At 40.3% G+C, this 24,211-nt stretch overlaps 1 protein-coding gene and 1 pseudogene across 1 annotated transcript in view; both read left to right on the plus strand.

Moving 5' to 3' along the window:
• Positions 1-24,211, plus strand: part of LOC104451556 (probable leucine-rich repeat receptor-like serine/threonine-protein kinase At3g14840) — a 106,191-nt gene that overhangs the window by 2,873 nt on the left and 79,107 nt on the right.
• Positions 973-19,073, plus strand: LOC120294846 (annotated as a pseudogene).

Raw genomic sequence — 24,211 nt, forward strand, 5'->3', positions numbered from 1 at the left:
AACCTCTTGGAATGATAAAACTAACATTTGGAAAACTTCTTTGAAAATTTGCACAACGCATCACCTGCACAGTATGATTACTTGCTTGAGCTATTTCTTTGTGATAACAATGATTATGGGTTAGTGCATTTGAGAAACTCGACAACCAAAATAAGTGTGCCTAGGAGAAAGTTGATATTATCTTATGGGCGCCAGAATGAAGCTCTTATGAGGAAGTTTAAACTTTTAAAGGGTGGTCTGCATATTCCTTAATAAGAAGATTCGACTTTGTAGTCATTGGAATCATAATTCTATTTTTGCCTCTTTTCCTTATACATCATGTCCGTTCTACTGTAACTATGTAAACATGCATTTGTGCACTCCGACTAGATCTAAAGTCTCTGTTCACTCCAATTAGTCTTTCTCTGTTACTGTGTAACAATCTTTGGACTATTGTTAAAATAAGAGTATATTGTGAGTTCAAATTCTTAAATAAGTGAACCCCACAACTTTCTAATTATTTGTTATTTATATTTTTTTGCTCAAAACAAATTGTTATTCTCATAGTAAATTAAAAATATTCACATAAGCAGTTCTCTGAAATAAAATATCTTGAATAAAGATGGACTATTGCTTTCATCATCTTGTGATGCTTTCGCCTTTCAACTGGCCTTACCTGTCCATATTTTGCAACTGGTCTGCATTTTTGTACATAATAATCATTTGATAAAATGTCTTTTAGTGTATTTTCCAAAAACGGCTGACTATTTCTGTGTAGTGATCTATCATACAACAACTTTGAAGCTACAGACTCAGGATGTGAAGAAGGATCTGTGTATGTACTATTTCCTTCAGTTTAAGTCTGGGCTCCCCTCAAATGTGCGGTTACTTGTGACTTATAATCCTGCAAGTGTACAAAATTTTCATTTCTCTACTGAATGTTGATTTTGTCTTTTCTCTACAGCAACTTGTTAGCAAGCTTGGCGTTGACAATATGTATGTTTGAGATTAATTTTTTCACCAAGAGACTTGGATTTCGAAGGACCTGCATTTTAGTTGTTTATGTACATAGCATGGAACTTCATTCAGAATGATGATGATGGTAACATTAAAATCTTTGTTGACTTGCTCAGAACCTCATATCCTGTCACAAGTGGGCTTGCCGCATGTTCGAAAGGTCAACATTGTTTAAAAAGTAAGTTGATCTGCTGTATATCCTATCATTATCATCAAACCCTGATACTGCATCGTACTCTCTATTTTCTTATCAAATTGATTTCCTTATCAACTCTCCTCTGGGCTATTGTGTCAATATTTGATGATTAATGCATCATTACTCTAGATATTTTAAAAGCCGCCTCCATGAAATAATGTCTTGCTAAAAAACCTGGGGGTTTCTATGTGATCTTTTGATAAGGGAATGCTAGTTTACCTAGCGTGTCTGGAAAGTCCACTCCGTATTAAGAAAAAGAAAAAACTTGATTTTTCTCTTTGTGGCTGTACTCCTTCCAGATTTGCATAATCTCTTCATAAATTGTGGTGGGAGCGAAGAAACAATAGGGAACAACACGTACAGTGCTGATCGAGGGCCTCTTGCAGCTGCTTTCAGTTCCTTCCCAAGTGGACGTTACTGGGGCTACAGTGGCACTGGCCACTTCCTTGATGACAAAATTGAATCAGAGATATATATAGCTGACAATGTATCCGTACTGTCCACAAACAATGCCCAGCTTTACATAAATGCACGGCTTTCTCCAATATCTCTGACTTATTATGCTTTTTGTCTGATGAACGGGACCTACAATGTAAGCCTTCATTTTGCCGAGATAATGTTCACCGGCAGTAAAAGTTATACAAGCCTTGGAAGGCGAGCTTTTAATGTTTATATACAGGTAAATTTGGGCATTATGTACAGCTGATTCTAATATGTAAAGCATATAAAGCGTTCAATGTGTTACAGTTGGGTTGTTTTATCTAAATACCTTGTATTTGCAAATCATGATCTTTTCACTACTTGTACATTCTATTGAAACTGAAAGTTTACCTTGTTCAGTGCGGAGACACTCAACAAATCTATTAAACATTATTTCAGGGAAAACTGGTGTGGAAAGATTTCAACATTGCGATTGAAGCAGGTGGAGTTGGAAAGGAGGTCATAACAAATTTCACTGCCAACGTGAACAAGAGCACTCTGGAGATCCGCTTATATTGGGCTGGGAAAGGAACCAACGCTATACCTAGGAAAGTCGTCTATGGTCCTCTTATAGCTGCTATCTCTGTCTATCCTGGTATGCAGATAGACAATTCCATGTTTCACTCGGTGCTTCTCTATTGAGAAAGTTACTCGCATTCATATTGGAAACAAATACGTGTGTTTTGTCTTGCACCAAAAGTCATCAATAGGCTATTCAGCTACTTGGTTTGGTTGCAAATGTCCACTGTTGGATTCAGGCCATTGGCATCTGTTACAATTGATCAGATAAATTTCTACAGTAGCTGACCAGGATCTATTATTGTTCTCTTAAGAGTCAAAAATTGGCTATGGTTTGCTTTGTTTTCTTTCTCTCTAAGAATGTTTGCTCTGTGTATCTTTAATCATTCTATTCAGACTATGAAACAATAGCCTTGTTCACTTTTCTGCTATGGATCAGTGACCCTTTGTCACGCCCCGATCCTTGGGCACGCGCCCATCCCTTATCTGGTTAATTTATTTGCGACGTCCCGGGAAGGTCGCCGACCCATTCATTTATATACGCATGCAGAAGCTTAATAAAATCCTCAGACAATCAAACAATGGGATTAAAAAGTAGGATCATAATTTTCAAACCAAGACAAGTTTTTATAGACAAACTGGTTAATTACAAACTTAGGTTGTTTACAAAATTGATGACTTATCAAAAAGGGGACTGTCTTAACATCCACTAGTCAGACCCATTTGACGATTCTTCAGCCTCCACCTTCCGAACTCCAGGACTTCCGGTCCTCCACGATCGTCATCTAGGGACCTAAAATTTTTTTCCCAAACCGGGATGAGATTATGTCTCAGCCAGTTTTACCCCACTAAGACCTTATTAGGAAGCCAATACGCCATAAGAGCTGTCTAAGCACAACATAGGTCAAAGGCTTACCTTGGCATCAGTTCCTTCCTACACATCAGTTCAATTAATAATATTGATAACTACAGCAATCAATCACATCCACCAATCATATCGACTCAGCAATCAATCGACTTAATCGATTACATGTTACCACGACCTTTCCCTGGTTGGTACATTCAATACTATCTATAAAGTTCGACCATAATCTAGGACTGCTCACCCAAAGCTAAAAATAGATAGCATAGCTCGCCCAAAGCTGATAGATATAGTATACTATGTATATGATCGCCCAAAGCTGATAAATTAGGGCCTCCAGGCCAATTTACTATACTATATATATGTGCTCACCCAAAGCTGATAATAATGTATACTGCTCACCCAAAGTTGACATATCGCCCGTAGGCTGATATAGTATACCGGTATACTGCTCACCCAAAACTGACATATCACCCGTAGGCCGATTTATTATACCACTCCAACCATATAGTCAATTCATCATTTTTTTTTATCATTCACGATAAATAGCTGTGTAGGTACACGGTTGGCCTTAGCCAAAATATAATAATTTCATTTACAAATATCCCACCAATTTTAACAGCCCATTACATATTTTTGGCGCTGTAAACCGACGCCCGGTTATTTTTCCATTAATAACCAAAATCAAATAATTTAGGAATAAATCCTAAATTCACAATTAATTCAATTCAGCACAAATTAACGCTTAAATAAATAAGCAGACTACACCATGATAATCAAAGCATAGAATTCGGTCACCGGCTATCCCGATCAAAATTTCCGGAAAATAATAAATAATTAAATTTATTCCGAAAATTAAATTAAATAATATTATATTATAATAATATAAATTCGAACTAATTATTTAATCCAAAATAATTCATTAATGCTTAAACAAGATTACTTTAATCCAAATATTTACTTAGCCTTAAGTAATTATCCACTAAACTAATCACATCCCTTAATCCACTTAACATTTAAATAAACTAATATAATCACATAAACCTACTTAGTATAATTTAAACACTCCTTAAGCGTGATTAACCTACAAAGCGAGGATTAGTGAGTTAAACTCACCCGATTAACGAACCGAGTGGTTCAAATCGATGGGACAGCCCAGGATAAACTCTTCCCCAAGCACGGCTTGGGTTCGGGGCCCGGAAACGGCCCAAAAGCGAGCCCAAAGGGGTTGGAAACCCACTCGGCAACCTGCGAGTTGCTACAAAATAGAGGAAAACAAGTTCGTTGGGGCGGTAAGGGGTCGGGAGAACGGGTGGAGCTCGGGAGGGCAAACGGTGGCTAGACGGAGCTGGGCGGCAGCCGGCTAGACGGAGCTGGGCAGCAGCCGAGGGTGGTCGAATCGAGCTAGACGGAGGCCGAACGGAGCTGGGGTCACACGGCGGGGACGGCAAGGCGCGAAGGGGTGGTGGACGCACGAACGACGAGGTGCGTGGGCGGCGGTGGTGGCTACTCCGATCCCAGGCGAGCTGTTGCTTTTTTTGCTTTGGCTTCGCTGGTTCGCACAAAGAAGAAAGGAGAAGAAAGGGTCGGTCACGAGGGAGTGGGGGAAGAGGAAAGAGAAGAGAGAGAGGGAGAGAGAGAAAAGAAAAAGAAAGAATAAGATAAGAGGGAAAAGAAAAGATGGCGGAGGGTGGCGTGAGAAATGAGAGGAAAGAAAGAAAGAGAGAGAGAAGGGAGAGAGAGAAAAGAAATAGAAAATTATAAAATAATAAGATAATCACTTTATTCTTATTACTCTTATTATTTTCCTTTCTCTTTCCTTTTTATTTTCTTCTGGTCTTTAATTTCTCCTCCGATAATTTCTTTCCGAAATTTCGGACTCGTCAATAATTTGACGGACGATGAGACAAGGTCCTAAAATGAATTATGACACGCTCGAATATTCAATTCCCGAAACCGAATTAAATTTCATGGTTAAAATCGACCGGACACAATTTTAGTCCAATCCAATCAATTAGGTAGCCTTTAGGGATTTTACCGCGGATATATCCCTTAACGGCTTCACCCAATAGGTTAGTTAACTTGTGAGTGATCAGCTTAGAGAAAAAAGACCATAGGCACACCGACGAAATGCACATTTTATTTTATCGAAACGGAGTCGAAAATTCAGGATGTCACAATTCTTCCCCTCTTATAAAAATTTCGTCCTCAAAATTTAAACAATTACACACTTTGATAAAAAAAAAAAAAGAAGGTGGGGGTACAATTGTCTCATCGACTCTTCGCTCCCAAGTTGCTCCTTCAGTGCCGTGGTGTTGCCAGACCATTTTGACCAACACTTTGACCAACATAATGGTCTTTGTACGCAGAACTTGCTCTTTATGATCAACGATCTGGACCGGGCTTTCAACGTATAACACACGGTCATCCACGTCCAATTCCTCGAAATTGAGCACGTGGGTCGGGTTAGGTTCGTACTTCCTTAACATCAACACGTGAAAGACGTCATGTACTTGCGCCAATTTTGGCGGCAACGCAAGACGATACGCTAGGTTCCCGATCCTTTCAAGAATCTCAAACGGACCTACGTACCTCGGAGTCGGTTGCCTTTCTTACCAAAGCGCAAAAGTTCCTCTCATTGGGTGACACTTTCAGAAAAAACGTGATCACCAACTTGGAATTCAAAGACTTTCGACGCTTATCTGCATAACTTTTCTGCCTCGCTTTCTGCGTTGTCTTTAATTTGCCTCTGATCACTGTCACGGCATCTACTGACTGCTGAACCAACTCTGGGCCTGTTATCTTCCTTTCCCCAACTTCATCCCAACACATTGGTGTTCTGCATGCTCTGTCATACAACGCTTTGGATGGAGCCATCTGGATGCTCTGCTGATAACTATTGTTGTAGGCAAACTCTACCAAGTGAAATTGATCTTCCCAACTTCCTTTGAAGTCTATTACACAAGCTCTCAGCATATCCTTGAGGGTCTGAATTGTCCTCTCAGACTGGCCATCCGTCTGAGGATGATAGGCCGTACTGTACTGAAGCTTTGTACCTAGAGCACTCTGCAAGCTCTTCCAAAAAGCAGCAGTAAATCTCAGGTCTCTATCTGAAGTTATCGTAACTGGCACTCCATGCAGACGAACTATCTGTCGTACATACAAATCTGTGTGTCCATATAAACTAAGGTCCTTTCGAACTGCAATGAAGTGAGCTGACTTTGTCAATCTGTCAACTACCACCCAAATTGAATCATTACCTCTCTGACTCATCGGTAGTTCGGTCATGAAATCCATCATGATATGCTCCCATTTCCATTCTAGAATCTCTAGAGGTTGCAGAAGCCCTCCCGGTAGTTAGTGACATGCTTGGCGATGTCTGCCTTCATATCTGACCACCAATAGTGTTGACGCAGATTCTGATACATCTTCGTACTGCTAGGATGAATGCTATAACTGCTACAATGAGCCTCTGATAAAATCTCTTCTCTAAGCTCTACATTGTCAGGTACACACAGTCGTCCTTGGAACCTCAGTGTTCTATCCTCAGAAATCTGAAAGTCGCATTCCTCTTTTCGTATTCTCATGCAAAATCTTCTGAATCTCGGGATCTGTCCACTTTGAAGCGTCTTGATTCTGATCTGCATTTCCGGCTCAATTCTGAGGGTGGCCATAAGGTTCGAAAGGTGGCCTACTTCAAATTTGAAAACCGAATCTCAAGCGTTCTCAAGTAAGCTCCATTCCTTGAGCACCATCTGAGCGACTGAAGACTTCCGACTCAGTGCATCAGCGACCTTATTTGCTTTTCCAGGGTGATACAGAATATCACAGTCATAGTCTTTTAGTAATTCCATCCATCGGCGTTGCCTTACGTTTAACTCCTTTTGAGAGAACGATACTTGAGACTTTGATGGTCAGTGAAAATCTGGAATTTTTCTCCGCACAAATAGTGTCTCCAAATCTTCAAGGCAAAGATAATTGCTGCGAGTTCTAAGTCATGCGTCGGATAGTTCTGCTCATGAGGTCTCAACTGACGGAAGGTGTATGCAACGACTCTACCATGTTGCATCAGCACACAACCCAATCCTCTGAATGACGCATCATTGTAGATCTCAAATCCTCCAGGGCCAGATGGAATTGTCAGCACAGGTGCGGTAGTCAGCTTTTTTTTAAGCTCCTGAAAACTATTCTCACACTTGTCTGTCCGATGAATTTTTCTTCTTTCTTTAGGAGCTTTGTCGGGGGTGACGCTAACAATGATAAACCTTCCACAAACCGTACGTAACAACCTATCAATCCCAGAAAACTTCGATCTCTATCACTGTTGTCGATCTCGGCCAATTGATCACGGCTTCTATTTTGCTCGGGTCCACTGAAATTCCTTCGCCTGAAATAACATGGCCTAGGAATGCCACACGAGTTAACCAAAACTCACACTTACTAAACTTGACATACATCTCATGGTCCCTTAGAGTCTGTAGCACTATCCTTAACTGTCTTTTGTGTTCCTCTGGACTTCTTGAATACACTAGGATATCGTCAATGAACATGATCACAAACTGATCCAGATACTCCTTGAACACACAGTTCATCAGATCCATAAAAGCAACTGGGGCATTCGTCAAGCCAAACGGCATTACAGTAAACTCATAATGGTCATATCAAGTACGAAAAGCCGATTTCGGTATGTCCTCCTTCTTGATTCTCAACTGATGATACCTTGTTCTCAAGTCGATCTTAGAGAATATCGACACTCCTTGCAACTGATCAAACAAATCGTCGATCCTCAGCATAAAAACTTGTTCTTGATCGTCACTTGATTGAGTTGCCGGTAGTTGATGCACAAGCGCAATGAACCATCCTTCTTCTTCACAAACAGAACTAGTGCTCCCCAAGGCGATACACTCGGGCATATGAATCCCTTATCCAGTAACTCTTGCATCTGCACCTTCAGTTCTTTCAACTTAGATAACGCCATCCGGTAGGGAGCCTTAGAGATTGTCTCCATCCCGGGTACTAACTCAATCACAAACTCAATCTCTCTCTCAAGCGGCAAACTTGGCAACTCCTTAGGAAACACATCTGGAAACGCTTGAACCACTGAGATGTCCTCGATCTTTAGCTCATCAACTGTCATGTCTACGACAGTCACCAAGTAACTTTGACAACCCCCGTCTAACAAACGGGTTGCCTCAAGCGACGAGATCAGGGCAATCGAGGGTCCTCCTCGACTCCTAGTAAACTCGAAACTTTCACCCCCTAATGGGTTAAACTGAATTGATTTACGATAGCAGTCTATCTTAGCTCGTTGCTTGGTGAGCTAGTCCATACCAATTATCACATCAAAATCATACATGGCTAGGATTATCAGATCTATTTTCCCCTCTAGCTCACCAATCACTAACTTGCAACCATAATAACCCAATGCAATTAACACATTATCCTTCAACGGTGTAGATATGCTAACCACTGACTCCAACAATTCAAGACTTAATCCTATCAGCTTAACAAACTGCTCAGCTATAAAGTAATGAGTGGCGCTAGGGTCAAACAAAGCATAAGCAGCATGGTCGTTCAACAAAACCGTACATGCAATCACATTAGGTGCATCCTTAGCATGTCCTCTCATGATGGCATACGTCCTTCCCTGAGCTGGAGGTATGTTCAGTCCACCTTGCGGTGCAATCTGCGGTGCGAACCCCTTATTCTGACCCAACGATGGTGATGGCGGCAACTGTGGTTGTCCTCTTGGTTGGTTAGAACAATCTCTGATCATGTGGCCCTGCTGGCCACATCCAAAACAAACACTTGGCCTTTGAGGACACAGCGATGTACCATGCCATCTTCCACAAAGGCGACACTGGCCATTCTGACTCGACCCTGATTTTCCGATTCCACCCTTCCTATTGGGCAGGATCTGGAATCTACCTCTAGTCATGGGTCTCTTTCCCTGACGGATTGCATCTTTGCTTGGAACAAACCTCGATCCAAACGAAGCGGTTCTTTCGTTCTGATCCTTCTCAATCTTCTGAGCTCTCCAGTATATGTCGTTGTAAGTCCTCGATCTAGGGAGACTAGTATGCTCCCTCAAGTCTAGTCCGAACCCATCCCTAAATCCTCTCACTCGGTTTCTTGGGTTCTCAATCGGCTCAGGGCATATCGCGAAAGTTCAGCGAACTTTGCCTCATACTCATCAACAGTTTGGGAACCCTGGTGAAGATGTTGGAATTTGTCCATCTTCACCTCTCTAGTAGTCTCAGAGAAGTACTTGTCATTGAAGGCTTCAAGGAAAGTATTCCACTCCTAGACAATGCCTTGCGGGAAGACAGTTTCACGAGTAGTCATCCACCAAGTGTTCGCAACTCCCTCCAGCTGGTAAGTTGCTAAGATTACCTTCTTAGTCTCGTTGCACATTAACAGTGCAAACGCTTTCTTGAGCTTCTGAACCCATGAAGACGCAGCTTCGGGATCTCCTGTCCTAGTGAACAACGGTGGGTTTAATTTCAAGAATTGCTCCACCAGCTTATGGATTGGTCTTGCAGTGACCACAATCTCCGGTGGACCTTCAACATTCACAGCGGCAGGAACTAGGGGTGAGCAGCGGTTTAGGGTCGACTCTAGACCGATCCTGGACCAGCCTAACCCTGCCGGTCCTGGTTCGGTTCCCAAGGGGACTGGGTCGGTCCTTGGTCCTGAAATTTCAGGACCAACACTGTGCGGGTTGGTCCTCGGTCCTAAGAGTTTTGGGTCGGTCCAACCCGGACCAACCCTGTATATTATTTATATTATATTATTTATAATTCTTTTATATATTTTTGGTAAGGAATAATTCTTTTATATATTCAAACGGTCAAACCTAAGTAAAATTATGTTGAAGTTGTTGACTCCTCAGCTCACTGTCACCAACAAACGGCATCCAAAAGGCGTGAAGTTTATGCCGTCAAGGTCTTCACGGTGTCCTCCTCCATAGTCCAAACTCCAAAGTATGTTCTCCAGAGTCCACAATCCAGAGTGTTCTTCACCGTGAAGACCAAGGAGTCTTCACAGTCACGGACTCGCAACGTCCAAAACGGTGCAAACTGCAAAGTCTACGCCGTAAATCTCCTCGTGGCTTCCTTCCCCAACGTATGTTCTCTTCCATTTTGTCTTCTTTGTTCTTCAAATTTGCCAAAATCAAAAGTAGCGACATCCTTGCTCGCCTCTGGTTGCCTGCGCCGCTCGCCTCTGGTTGCCCGTGCCGCTCGCGCCGCTCGCCGCTCGCGCCACTCGCCCTTTACTTTCGTTGTTGGCCTCGCTCAACCCTTGCCACTCGCCACTCACCGCTAGCCTTGCTTAACGCTCGCCGCTAGCCTCGCTCAACTCTTGCCACTCGCCAGTTGACGCTCGCCCCACTTGATGCTCGCACTTGCCATTCGCCACTCGCCACTCGCGTCGGTCGCCTCGCTTATCGCCGAGTAAATCAAAAGGAAAAAGAAGAAGCCCTAATTAGAAACCCTAACGCTCGGCTTGCCCTTGCTTTCCGAACACAACTTGGCTAGTGAGTTCTACTTTGTGCTTCATTTGAGATCTTCAACCTCATGTATGCTCTTGATTTGTGTTGATTTTTTTTTTCCATGTTTGCTTCGTGTACGTGATCGGTTTGGCTGGGTATTAGTCCCTATGACCTCCCAGATGGGGTCGCTTATAACACAATCATCCAAAGACTACTAAGAGATAACAAAAATACTAGAGCCACGCAACTTGTCGGTGAAATGGTTGAAAGGGGTTTTTGCGGATGTAGCAACGATGGAATTGTGGGTCAAATATCTCGTGACGGATGGAACTTCTTCCTTTTCTAGAAGAACTCTCCATTGTCTCGAGATCTGTCCACTTTTCATCTAAAATGTGATGCGAGTAAATCGATTACCGCCAAGTTTCCTTCCAATCGTCATCTCACCGAGTCTCATGTCCCATTAATGAAGTTGTTTTAAATCTAGGAGACAATTCACTATATCGAACCTGCCAAGACAACATAAATTTGGACAGGTGGAAGGTGGATTTTGATCCTCGTATATCTAGGTTCGGTACGAAGTCTGTGTATTTAACCGGTATGTATACTCGTCTGTTAGTGCTTTTGGTGCCTAATGTTATTCAAATAGGTGAAATTCATACAAATGATTAAGCAGTGTAAGGATGATATTGAATTAAATATATGTTAATAGCAATAACTTTACTTTGTAATGAAGTATATTATGTCATAAATCCTGATTAGCCTATTGTGTATGTGCTTTGAGAGAGAGATCCTAGTTTTCTTTATACACTTTCTTTTTCACAATCCGATCCTTACAATGTCCTATTCACCATAGATATTTCAAAGAAGAGGCATAGCTTGAAGTGGATGGTATTTGAATCGGTAGTGGAGAATATTTGGGTCGGCCGTGTGTACTCGGATTATCACCACGGTTGATTACATATTTGGTTTATTTGCTCTGCTTCTTACATGCAAATAACGAGGGACGGCTTGCCGGCCGAGGAACATGGCTGCAAGTGTATGAAAGCTACCTGAAGTATCTTCTCCTTTGCTCTGCAAAGGATTTTCTGAAAAGCATTTGATGATGGGTGAACATGAACGCCATTGTCAAACATTCCCAATGCTAGACGTCTTGAGAAGAACAATCAACTTCAATAGGTTGGCTCTCAATGGAGGTACATTCCTTGGCATTTTTATCTGTTTTAATTACTCACTCGGGAACGCATTTTTCTGTTTGTTTTTTAAGTTTCTCACTTACAATAGGGGGACTTGCGCTGTATATTCTATTCAAATCACTTTGGCTCTTGCAATTTTGGAATGCGGGCATTTAGATAGACGTTAGGCCTGTTTTTTCCTTCTATCCTAGTGGCTTATCTACTGTTGGAGAAGAACTTTTAGGAAGCTTTGTGTTTGATCTAGTTATGTATATGCATGATGAAAAAAATTCATTAGATCTAGTTATGTATATACAAGACAAAAAAAAATTATTGAGATACTTTTTTTCGTCTTATATGCCACATTGTCAATTTCATACACTGATTGAGATACTTTTGTAGGTTTACTTTTTTAGGGAGTATGAAAAAAAAGATGAAAAAAATTATCGATCGGTCCCGAGTTAACCCTGGAACCGGACCGAACCCATTGGGTCGGTTCGGTCCTTGGTCCCAGGCTCAATAGGGTCGGTCCTCGGTCCTAAAAATTGAGGACCGACACTGTACGGGTTGGACCTAGGGTTAGGGGGTGGCCCGGACCAACCCGGACCATGCTCACCCCTAGCGGGAACAACGGCAAGTGCAGCAGCAGCGGCAGCTCCAGTGGCGGCGGCAACAGCGGCATTTGCGATGGCCTGAGCGGCGGCTTCAACAGTAGCGGCTTGCTGATCTAACGTTATACTCATTGCTTCCAATACACGCATGATCCCATCGAACCTGGGATCACCAAGGGCTTCTACCTTAGCACCAATAGGAGGTGGTGCTTCACCACTAGTGCTAGCCACAGCTGGCGCTCTACCACGGCCGCCTCAGGCACTGCCTCTTATTGGCGTTCTAGCCCAAGTCACTGAGGATAAGGTCCTCTGCCTAGGAGTTCTCGGCTCCTGATCGCTCATGGTGTCGCTTTAATCTACTGACACATGTTTCCAATTCAACACCGAATTAGAAACGGAGCAATTCAAACAACAAGCAATTCTACCATCCAACTAACACAGACACACAGACATGCACCAGCATAAATTTAAAGGCCTTTCCTACCAACTATCCCATTGTCAACGTTTCTTATCACTCCAATCTTGAACTTCGCTCTGATACCACTTAAATGGGGATGTCACGCCCCGATTCTCGGGCGCGCGCCCATCCCTTATCTGGTTGATTTATTTGCGACGTCCTAGGAACGTCGCCGACCCATTCATTTATATACGCATGCGGAAGCTTAATAAAATCCCCAGACAATCAAACAATGGGATAGAAAAGTAGGATCATATTTTTCAAACCAAGACAAGTCTTTATAGACAAACCGGTTAATTACAAACTTAGGCTGTTTACGAAATTGACGGCTTATCAAAAAGGGGACTGTCTTAACATCCACTAGTTAGACCCATTTGACGATTCTTCAGCCTCCACCTTCCGAACTCCAGGACTTCTGGTCCTCCACGATCGTCATCTAAGGACCTGAAATTTTTTTCCCAAACCGGGATGAGACTATGTCTCAGCAAGTTCTACCCCACTAAGACCTGATTAGGAAGTCAATACGCCATAAGAGCTGCCTAAGCACAACACAGGTCAAAGGGCTTACCTTGGCATCAGTTCCTTCCTACACATCAGTTCAATTAATAATATTGATAACTACAGCAATCAATCACATCCACCAATCATATCGACTCGGCAATCAATCGACTTAATCGATTACATGTCACCACGACCTTTCCTTGGTCAGTACATTCAATACTATCTATAAAGTCCGACCATAATCTAGGATTGCTCACCCAAAGCTGAAAATAGATAGCATAGCTCGCCCAAAGTTGATAGATATAGTATACTATGTATATACTCGCCCAAAGCTGATAGATTAAGGCCCCCAGGCCAATTTAATATATTATATATATGTGCTCTCCCAAGGCTGATAATAAGGTATCTTTTGCTCACCCAAAGTTGACATATTGCCCATAAACTGATATAGTATACCAATATACTGCTCACCCAAAACTGACATATCGTCCGTAGGCCGATATAGTATACCACTCCAACTATATAGTCAATTCATCATTTTTTTTTATCATTCACAATAAATAACTGTGTGTGGGTACATGGTTGGCCTTAGCTAAAATATAATAGTTTCATTTACAAATATCCCACCAATTTTAACAGCCCATTACATATTTTTGGCGTTGTAAACCGACGCCCGGTTATTTTCCATTAATAACCAAAATCAAATAATTTAGGAATAAATCGTAAATTCACAATTAATTCAATTCAGCACAAATTAATGCTCAAATAAATAAACAAACTGCACCACGATAATCAGCATAAAATCTGGTCACCCCGGCTATCCCGGTCAAAATTTTTGAAAATAATAAACAATTAAATTTATTCCGAAAATTAAATAAAATAATATTATATTATAATAATGTAAATTCGAAATAATTATTTAATCCAAAATAATTAATTAATGCTTAAACAAGATTACTTTAATCCAAATATTTACTTAGCCTTAATTAATTATCCACTAAACTAATCACATCCCTTAATCCACTTAACATTTAAATAAACTAATATAATCACCTAAACCTACTTAGTATAATCTAAACACCCCTTAAGCGTGATTAACCTACTAAACGGGGATTAGTGAGTTAAACTCACCCGATTAATGAACCGAGCGGCTCAAATCGACAGGGATGGCATGAGGATCAACTCTTCCCCAAGCATCGCTTGGGTTCGAGGCTCGAAAACGGCTCAAAAGAGGGACCAAAGGGGCTGGAAACCCACTCGGCAACCTATTGAGTTGCTGCAAAATAGAGGGGAAAACGAGTTTGTTGGGGGCAGTAAGGGGTCGGGAGAACGGGTGGAGCTCCGGGGAGGGCGAACGGTGGCCAGACGGAGCTGGGCGGCAGCCGGAGGTGGTCGAATCGAGCTGGACAAAGGCCGAACGGAGCTGGGGGCGCACGACGAGGACGTCAAGGTGCAAAGGGGGCGGTGGACGCACGAACGGTGGGGTGCGTGGGTGGCGGTGGTGTCTGCTCCGATCCCGGGCGAGCTCTTCCGTACATTTTTTGCTGGCTTATTGTTCACATAAAGAAGAAAGGAGAAGAAAGGGTTGGTCACGAGGGAGTGGGGGCGGGGGGAAGAGGAAAGAGAAAAGAGAGAGGAGAGAGAGAAAAGAAAAAGAAAGAATAAGATAAGAGGGAAAAGAAAAGGTGGCGAGAGGGTGGCGTGAGAAATGAGAGGAAAAAAAGAAAGAGAAAGAGAGAGAAAAGAAATAAAAAATGATAAAATAATAAGATAATCACATTATTCTTATTACTCGATTATTTTCCTTTCTCTTTCCCTTTTTATTTTCTTCCGGTCTTTAATTTTTCCTCCGATAATTTCTTTCCTGAAATTTCAAACTCGTCAATAATTTGACGGATGATGAGACGAGGTCCTAAAAATGAATTATGACACGCTCGAATATTCAATTCCCGAAACCGAATTAAATTTCATGGTTAAAATCGACCGGACACAATTTTAGTCCAATCCAACCAATTAAGTAACTTTTAGGGATTTTACCGCGGATATATCCCTTAACGGCTTCACCCAATAGGTTAGTTAACTCGTGAGTGATCAGCTTAGAGAAAAATGACCATAGGCACGCCGACAAAATGCACATTTTATTTTATCGAAACGAGGTCGAAATTCAGGATGTCACACCCTTGCACCTGCATTATTATATAGTACAGCTTTGAGAATGAAGAGTAGATTTTTTTTTCTTTTCTTTTTGTCCCTTTGTATTTAGTATTATGTTCCAAAGGAGATATCTTCCTTTGCTCATTAATCTGATAGTTTCACTGCAGACTTTGAACCCTCACAAGGATTGCCTAGTTCACCAGATTCAACCAGCATATCTGCGGGCACAGTGGTCGGGATTGTGGCTACTATAGTTTTTGTAGTTTTTCTTATCCGGGTTATCCTTTGGTGGAGAGGACGTCTTGGACATGAAGATGGAATGACACAAGGTAGTTGCTTCCCTGGAGTCTTTGATATTTAGTTCACATATATCTGTCAAGATATACAAGAATGTTATGCACTATGAATACATTGTCCTTGTTCCCTATTCTGGTGGGGGAGGGGGGTAGTCACGTTACACCTTTTATATATCAGCTAGATCACACAGTTGTCCTATCAAACTGTTAGCGCGTCACTCCTCCTCTTCTTCTTCTGCACACAGTTGTCCTGTTAAACTGTTGGTGCACCACTGTTCTTCTTACCTTTTGTGGTGGGGAAGGGTCATCACAATGCGTCATTAATATTGCAACAAGGTTACATGGATCCCCAGTAAAACTGTTGTTGCATGACATTTGTGCATCGTCACTCCTCCTCCTCCTCCTCCTCCTCCTCCTCCTCCTCCTCCTCCTCCTCCCTCTTACCTTTTCTAGTGGGGGAAGGGTACTCCTCCTCCTCCTCCTCCTCCTCCTCCTCCTCTCCTCCTCCTCCTCCTCGTCCTCCTTCTTCTTACCTTTTCTGGTGGGGGAAAGGGTAATCACGATGCATCATTAATACACAACTAGGTTAGGTGGATCCCCGGTAAACATTGCATGACATTTCTGCATTCAATTGAAAATTTGATTTGACACTAAAGAAAAATCAAATTATTATTAAGCCATGATACAGCTAAAGAGTCCTTTATCCATTTGGTTCACTAAACTCTTATTTGGAAATCCAAAAAATGAAGGGATAGATAGTCATTGGGTATACTTGGGGGTGGCAATCAACCATATAAGTACTAAATCTACGTTTCAAGACATCAAAAATAAATACCATAACTTTTTATATACAAGACATCAAAACATACAAACCTTGCCTTACTTATCCAAATTGGGCTTTTTCTATGATTTTTCCTTTCCCCCACTACTAAATACCCTGAAGACATTTTTTTTTTTAAAGTACATATTGCCAACCAATAATAAAGTATATAAAAAATAAATTTCAAGATGCTAAGATATTCAGTACTGAACTTGCTCAGACCAAATAGTCATTATGAGGTTTTCTGGTACATTGAGAATGAATTGCTACATCTTTGTTAGATGGTAGATTACATACTTTAGCTGTTGACTCCAAATTCTTAAAAGATCCAAAACCTCGTGCAGATTTGAAGGTTCTAGCATTGCAAATTGGTTCATTTACCTTGCGACAGATTAAAGCTGCCACAAACAATTTTGATGCTGCCAATAAGATTGGAGAAGGTGGTTTTGGTTCTGTGTACAAGGTATATAGGTAAATCGCTGAACCAACTTCCCCGAATTGCTCTCGAAAAAGATTTGAAGAAGGTAGCCTTCAAGGTAACCGAATCTTGACAGCATGGATCTGATGCCAAAGTTCAATTGCAAGGTCTTCTGTCAGATGGCACGACTGTAGCAGTGAAGCAGCTTTCATCGAAATCCAAGCAAGGAAATCTTGAGTTTGTGACTGAGATTGGGATGATTTCTGCTCTTCAACATCCGCATCTTGTGAAACTCTATGGATGCTGTATTGAAGGAAATCAACTTTTGTTGGTTTATGAGTACATGGAAAATAACAGTCTTGCTCGTGCTTTATTTGGTAATTTGATATCACACTTTCTTCATTGACTTCAGCTGATGAGACGGGATTAAAGTAGCTTTGATGTCTTTTGATACAAATGAAGGTCCTGAAGAATTTCAGTTAAAATTGGATTGGTGGACAAGGCACAAGATATGTGTGGGTATTGCCAGGGCTTGGCATATCTTCATGAAGAATCAAGGCTAAAGATTGTGCATAGAGACATCAAAGCTACCAATGTTTTACTGGATAAGGATCTCAACCCTAAAATATCAGATTTTGGTTTAGCAAAGCTTGATGAGGAGGACAACACACATATTAGCACCAAGATTGCTGGAACTTAGTAAGTTTCTTGCCTTTTGTTCCTGTTAACCTAAGTAGGAGCCAGTGACAACATAGAAGCATGGAATAGAAACATTTAGTCTGATTTGAGAAAAGTGAATTGAATGGAGCTTTGTGGTGCATTCACATCATCCCAAAGCATGGTGCTCAACAAATTTGGCTTAACCACAAAGCTTTATGTGTCCCACCACTCTTCACGTTAATTAGAAAAAAAATATAAGTTATTTCACGTACTCTACCATCAAGTAATGACACTCTGATAATGACTTATGTAAATGTTACTTCGAATATAACTTAGTATTATAGGTATTAGAGCTAATTCACCCATGTTTCTATTGTGTACACACGAAAAAACATAAATAATGTTCACATGTTTCAAACGTTTGCGTTAACACATGTGAAAAGTCAACTTGTTTGTGAAAAGAATGTGATTAATTAGGAAAAGATAATTGTAAGTTCATTCTACTAACTCTAACATTAATTCAACAAAAAAGAACTATAACATTAACTAATTTCCATTATCTCAACAAACTTATATAATCTAATACAATTTCCAGAAAGTTCATATCCTCCTAAAGATTGATAATATCCCATGTGCTCCATTTACTGCAATAAGAACAATTCAAGATAAAACTTTCGTACGGTAATTAAATGTGCCGTACCTAATGCGTTCACTCGGACAAAAAGGTTGTAAAATTATTATGATACAATTATGATGCAAGACATTTTAACAGTCTATATTGACGCATATTGTATCAAGACATTTTAACAGTCTATATTGACGCATACTTTAATTGTTTTTATTATGTTTCCCCATTGACAAACAACTTAATGCAAAAATAATATAATGAACAACAACTACTGTAAGCTAAAAATTTCAATATAAATTATCTGTATATCCTCCTATGTATGAAAAACACAATTTTAGTAAATATGTCTCGCATGACATTAACATAGATGATGCACTTTCAAGTGAATTTCAAAATCATTTTTGGTTAGAATATCTCTTTTCTAAGTTATAAAGTCATTTATGTAGCCTGATAGCTATATAGAACAACAATGGTCTTTTTTTTTTTTCCTGAAATATTCTCAGTATATTCTATCAGAAAATTTTAGGGTGCACTTGTTTTTTTCCTCTACTCTTTATACCATAGTGCTAGATTTAGGAATGTCTCTTTCTTTTGAATTTTAGGAATATTAAGTATGTGTTATTTAAGGTAGTTACCTTGTTGCAAACACAAGCTCTTTTCTTGTTGTGCAGTGGATATATGGCACCCAAGTACACAATGCATGGTTACCTCACCGACAAAGCTGACATCTATAGTTTTGGCATCGTTGCCTTAGAAGTTGTTAGTGGCTGGAGCAACACTGGTTCCCAAAAAAAATGAGGAATGCTTTTATATACTCGATTGGGTAATCAATTCTATCATTTCAGTTATGATCGTATTCATATTCATCCCTGCTTGTGCCGGTGGAAATTGTATTACGGAAGCGTGAGCGTAGTATAAAAATCCTCACATGCACTTTTAATGGTTGCAAAGGAGTTTACAGTTACCGGCTATTGAAACCTGCTTAAGAATTGTTATGCTGTTAAGTGCAATTTGCCATTTCAAATTAATCCAATTCTTCTTATTATGTTGGTCTACACTGAATTTTCTTGGGGAATCTTTTTTTGGATTGAAGAAAACTCTATTCCTTGAAATTTGGGGTCCTTTAAATTTGTGGTAGTTCAGTCTTAGTTTTTATGTTTTTATGCTTGACATTCATACTCCCTGTAGTTTCATTAGCGTCAAACATGTCCTTCGAATACTATTGAATTTTGGCAATTACGGGTAAATTAAAAAAATTTCAAGACCATGTCTTGACCAGAATAACCATATACTTTCTATTGAGGTATAACTTTTTTCACATTCATATAATTGAGTCCTTAAGTTAGATTTTGTTTTGCTTTGAGTAAGCGATCATTAGAAAAAAACAATCATTGTAAGTCCTCATTAAATGTGATTGCCACCTGAGTTGCATAATCAGGTATTCTTGTTAAACTATAATTGAGAGTAGAAGGCACTGGATGGTGTAAAACATTGAAGGACTTGTCTACCATTTCATGTAACGACACCGGCAAATAATTCGTGCCGATAAAACTAAATAAGAGCTGGCGAATTTAAAACAATGTTGGTAATTTTTTGGCAACCTGTTATCCATTACTAATTGATGTTGGAGTTACTAACTTTAAAAAAAAAAAAACAATCAGTAAAGAAATCATGTTCGATCCGTATTGACTCATTTGATTCTTTTTATCCATTTATACCCTATAATGAAGATGAAAAACTAGCAGGTGCTTATCAACTGCATTTGTTGCGTAATAATCAAGGGATCAGTACTTGAAGTCTGGAAAGGGAAATATCTTCACTTTTCATTTCTTTTTTCTAGGCACGCTTTTTGAAGGAGAGAGGAAATTTAATAGATCTAGTTGATCGGAGGCTTGGTTCTCACTTTGAGAAAGAGGAGGCGCTGGCATTGACAAAGGTAGCTTTGATGTGTACTAATGCGACTCCAGCACTCAGGCCGCCGATGTCATCTGTGGTTAGCATGCTTGAAGGCAAGGTTGCTGTTCCGGTGCTGGACTCCGAGGGCGCTGTGATGACTGAGGAGCAAATTGAGGCTATGAGGAAGCATTTTAAAGGTGACGAACATCAGGCAGTTGGTGAGAATATCACCAAGAGTATGTCCACTGATGGGCCATGGACTGGAACCGCTCCCTCTGCATCCGCTATTGATCTCTATCCAATACTCCTGGATATTGATTACTGGCAGAAGGGAGAGTAAGAAATATTTTGTTGCGTTTTTTTAAGTAAATTAGTTCTTGAAAGAACTGGGGCTTTAGTTCTTAAATTTCTCTCCGAAGTTTCTCTTTCGCTTACGTTTGAAACTGAAGGTATAGATAATATAAAGAAAACGACAGTGCTATGCAGTGCAGTAATTGTGTATTGTGAACTCATTAGTTGGGAAAGCCTAAAGATAATGACTTGTGGTTTGATGGTTGTATTCGTGCCGTTTCTTTCCATATTGTTATTCGAACAAAGATGATGTTGCAACTTTTTTCTCTTCACACAATAACGATGTAGATGGTTGTTACTGCAAGGGAGGGAATCTATTATGGAAGTTCTTGATTTGTTTGAATAGTGAGATGTGTGAAGTGGCACGTTCTTGCTCTGGACATGTTTTGTTCACGAGCTCGACCCGTTATATGTTGCTACTCAAGAATTTTTCTTAACAAATGCAAATATTTACTGTCTTTAGTGTTGATGATGGTTGGCCAACTTCATCTTTCCCATCTTTGAGAAATGATGAAGGAGAAACTTGATACTTGCTTGTCTACCCACAAAAAATTTATCTGGAGGAACTTGCATGTCTAGTCACTGTTTCTTCCAGGTGGTGGATTACTACCTCATCAGCAGACTACTTCGATTCCATCAGTGGTTCTGTATTATGAGTCAATGCTCAAAACGATCTCAGGTTAATGTCAAAAGAATCAAACAAGGAGAAACCGAAACCGAAACCTCAATGGGATCAGCTGCTCACGCCGAGATCTGAGAGGTGGGGGCCAATTTGATTTAAATGTTTCTAATTAGCAAAAGAATTACGCAAGTGCCAAAACTTGGCACGAGACACTAAATGCCAAAAGTTACACGAGTACTATTGACTTTAACTATTTTATTAAGGGCTTTATCATACCCAAGTAAAAATTAATTTTCATTAAATTGCATCACATATGAACAGTAGAATATGATCTTGAGTGAATAAAAACAAAAAAATAAAGTGAGAATTAAGGGGGGGAAAAAAGAGGAGCATGATTCTGCAGTCCAATATAACTATCGATGGAGAAATTACAACCTAGTCAAACCGAGAGAAAGGAAAATGGACTATATGATAAGCCACAGCATAACCATAGAAATTCAGTTAACTCAAAATGTCAGAGAACAAACAATAAGCGTTGCTGGCTGATGATGAGAGAATGGCAAAAAATTGTCAAATGTAGCATTTACAAAATTTTACAGAGATGACCAGATGAATAAGAAGACTTGACTAGTATAGAGATGCTCTTGAAGCCATGATCTCTTTCGAACTAAGAACACTATGGCATTGCAGCAAACGGAGACTTTAGAACTAGTTGGAGTGCATAAATACATTTTTACCTAGTAACAGGACAACAGACACGATGGTATAAGGCAAAGAGGAAAAAATAGAACTATGTAATGGGTTGTTAATGAGGTTAAGTCCAATGTTCGCAATTATTGAAATATTTAAATAATAAGCCACACATTCATGTAACAATATAAACTTTTAAATGATTGGTAATAAAGGTCCGAGTAGGGTTGTTTTCTTAAAAAAAAGAACTAAAGTGGACCTTATCTCAAATAAACGCATGAAGTGGGGCCGTTTTCTTAATTTTTTTTTTTTAAAGGATGTTTAGAGTAGACTTTATCTCAAATAAAAACTTGAATTGGTTAATTTAATTTCAAATAAAGGTTTGAGTTCAGCTGACTAGCTTGCACGTGTGGCTCACATGCCCTTTATGTGCAACTCACATGCAATTTATGTGCCACTCATGAGCGACTCACGTGCGATTTACGTGCGACCCGCGTTTGACTCACATGTGATTTACGGTAGCGACCTTAAGTAGACAATAATGAAGAACCATCAAAGAACCTCAATTGCTAAGAGAAATTTGCAAAGAAAAGAAGATACCAACACAATAATATGTTGAGATCAAATGAAACACCCACCTTATCTTAGCAACTTACGATGTCTTCAAACTTGTCCATTCCCTAATGTAATCTAGATTTGAGCCAGCAAGCAAGCAATTTCTCAGAATCCTCATATGTGAAAAACAATAGTTAATGGTAAGCCGCCATAATAAAAAAGAGACAAAAGAAAGATATCAAATATTCATTGTATTGAGCTCACAAAGTCTCTCTCATTTTTTATTTTTTTGGTAAAAGTAAGAATTTATATTGAGCTTTGGACAAGTCTCTCTCATGTTCATATGCTGCAAATTAGGAAAATTAGAGCTTGCACCTTTCGAATTAGATATTATCTTGGACGCGTATAAAACCGAGAAAAATGCAAAAAAGTCCTCAACCTTTTGTCTTTGTGCCAATTTTGTCATAAACCTTTTTATGGTGCCGATTTAGTCTTAAACATTTTTACGTTATGCCAATTCAGTCCTTTTCGGTCAATTTTGGCCTGATTTTACTGACTGGATGCCGGCCGACTGACGTGGCTTGATCGGCATTGACATGGACAGCTTTTAATAATATTTTAATTTTTAAATTTTTAAATTTTTTTTTCTTTATTTCTTTTTCTTTTCTTTTTTTTCTTCTCCTCTTCTTCCTCCAGCCGGTCGTTGAACCTCGGCGACCGGCTAGAGGCGACGGCCGGCAAGGTCGAGGTCAACCTCATCGGCCACCTCGCCAATGGCCGCGAGGGTGGCCTCAGCGGCGAGGCTTGCCCTGGCTGTCACGCCCCGATCCTCGGGCACGCACACATCCTTCTACTCTTGGTCGATTTTATAATGCGATATCCCGGGACTATGTATCGCCGACCCTTTCATTATTTAAGCACATGCGGAAGCGTTAAAATCCCTAGACAATAAAACAATGGGATAGAAAAGCGGGCCATATTTCTCATATTGAAACTTATAACCAAACTTTTATGCAAAACACAAATCAAAGTGCTTCACAACTTTTTACTCTAAACTCTATTCACATCAATTGAAGTTCACAAAAGAAGATGGAATCTCAATCCATCCGGGTCGTACTCAAGACCCCCTTCGATATCTTCTTCTTCCAAAAATCATTTTCCTCAAGTTCGCCTTCATTGGTTTTCTTCTCAGACTCCTCCTCCTCAGCTCCTTAACGGAGTCATGAAATGTTTTCCCCAAACTGGGATGAGACTACGTCTCAGCGAGTTCTACCCCACTAAGCCCGATTAGTAAACCATTATACTATAGGCTGCCTAAACACGCATAGGGCAGATGACTTACCTTGGCCTCAGATTCCACCTACAAGTCAGTACACTTCGCATACCTTATGTATAGAATCAATACATCCAGCAATTGAAACGCATCACTCAACTCAATAAATCACAAGGGTCAGATTATAGGGCCAAATCGTTATGACACGTCCCATACCATGTCACACAATTTTGTCTCATAATCCGGCGCATCAAACTCAACCATCATGCGTTCCAATTGTTAATTACACCCCTCAAAGTGCGGCCAACTCTATTGGCGGTCTTCGGCATTGCTAGGCGTCGTCTCCCCCGTGAGCACGGCAACGTCTCTCAATTAGACGGCTTCCCGGGTGGGCGTAGGTCCGAATCTCTTTACGACCCGCTACCTAATGCATGGGTAACCCGAAAAGGGATTTAGTAACGTCCGCATAATTGCTCGAGACTGGTTCTCTTAACCAACACACGACCACTCAATCTCGGCCCGACCACATGCATTGCACTCAAATGCCTCCGTTAAAATAGTG

The sequence above is a fragment of the Eucalyptus grandis genome, chromosome 6 (assembly GCF_016545825.1).
Source record: "Eucalyptus grandis isolate ANBG69807.140 chromosome 6, ASM1654582v1, whole genome shotgun sequence".
NCBI lineage: Eukaryota > Viridiplantae > Streptophyta > Magnoliopsida > Myrtales > Myrtaceae > Eucalyptus > Eucalyptus grandis.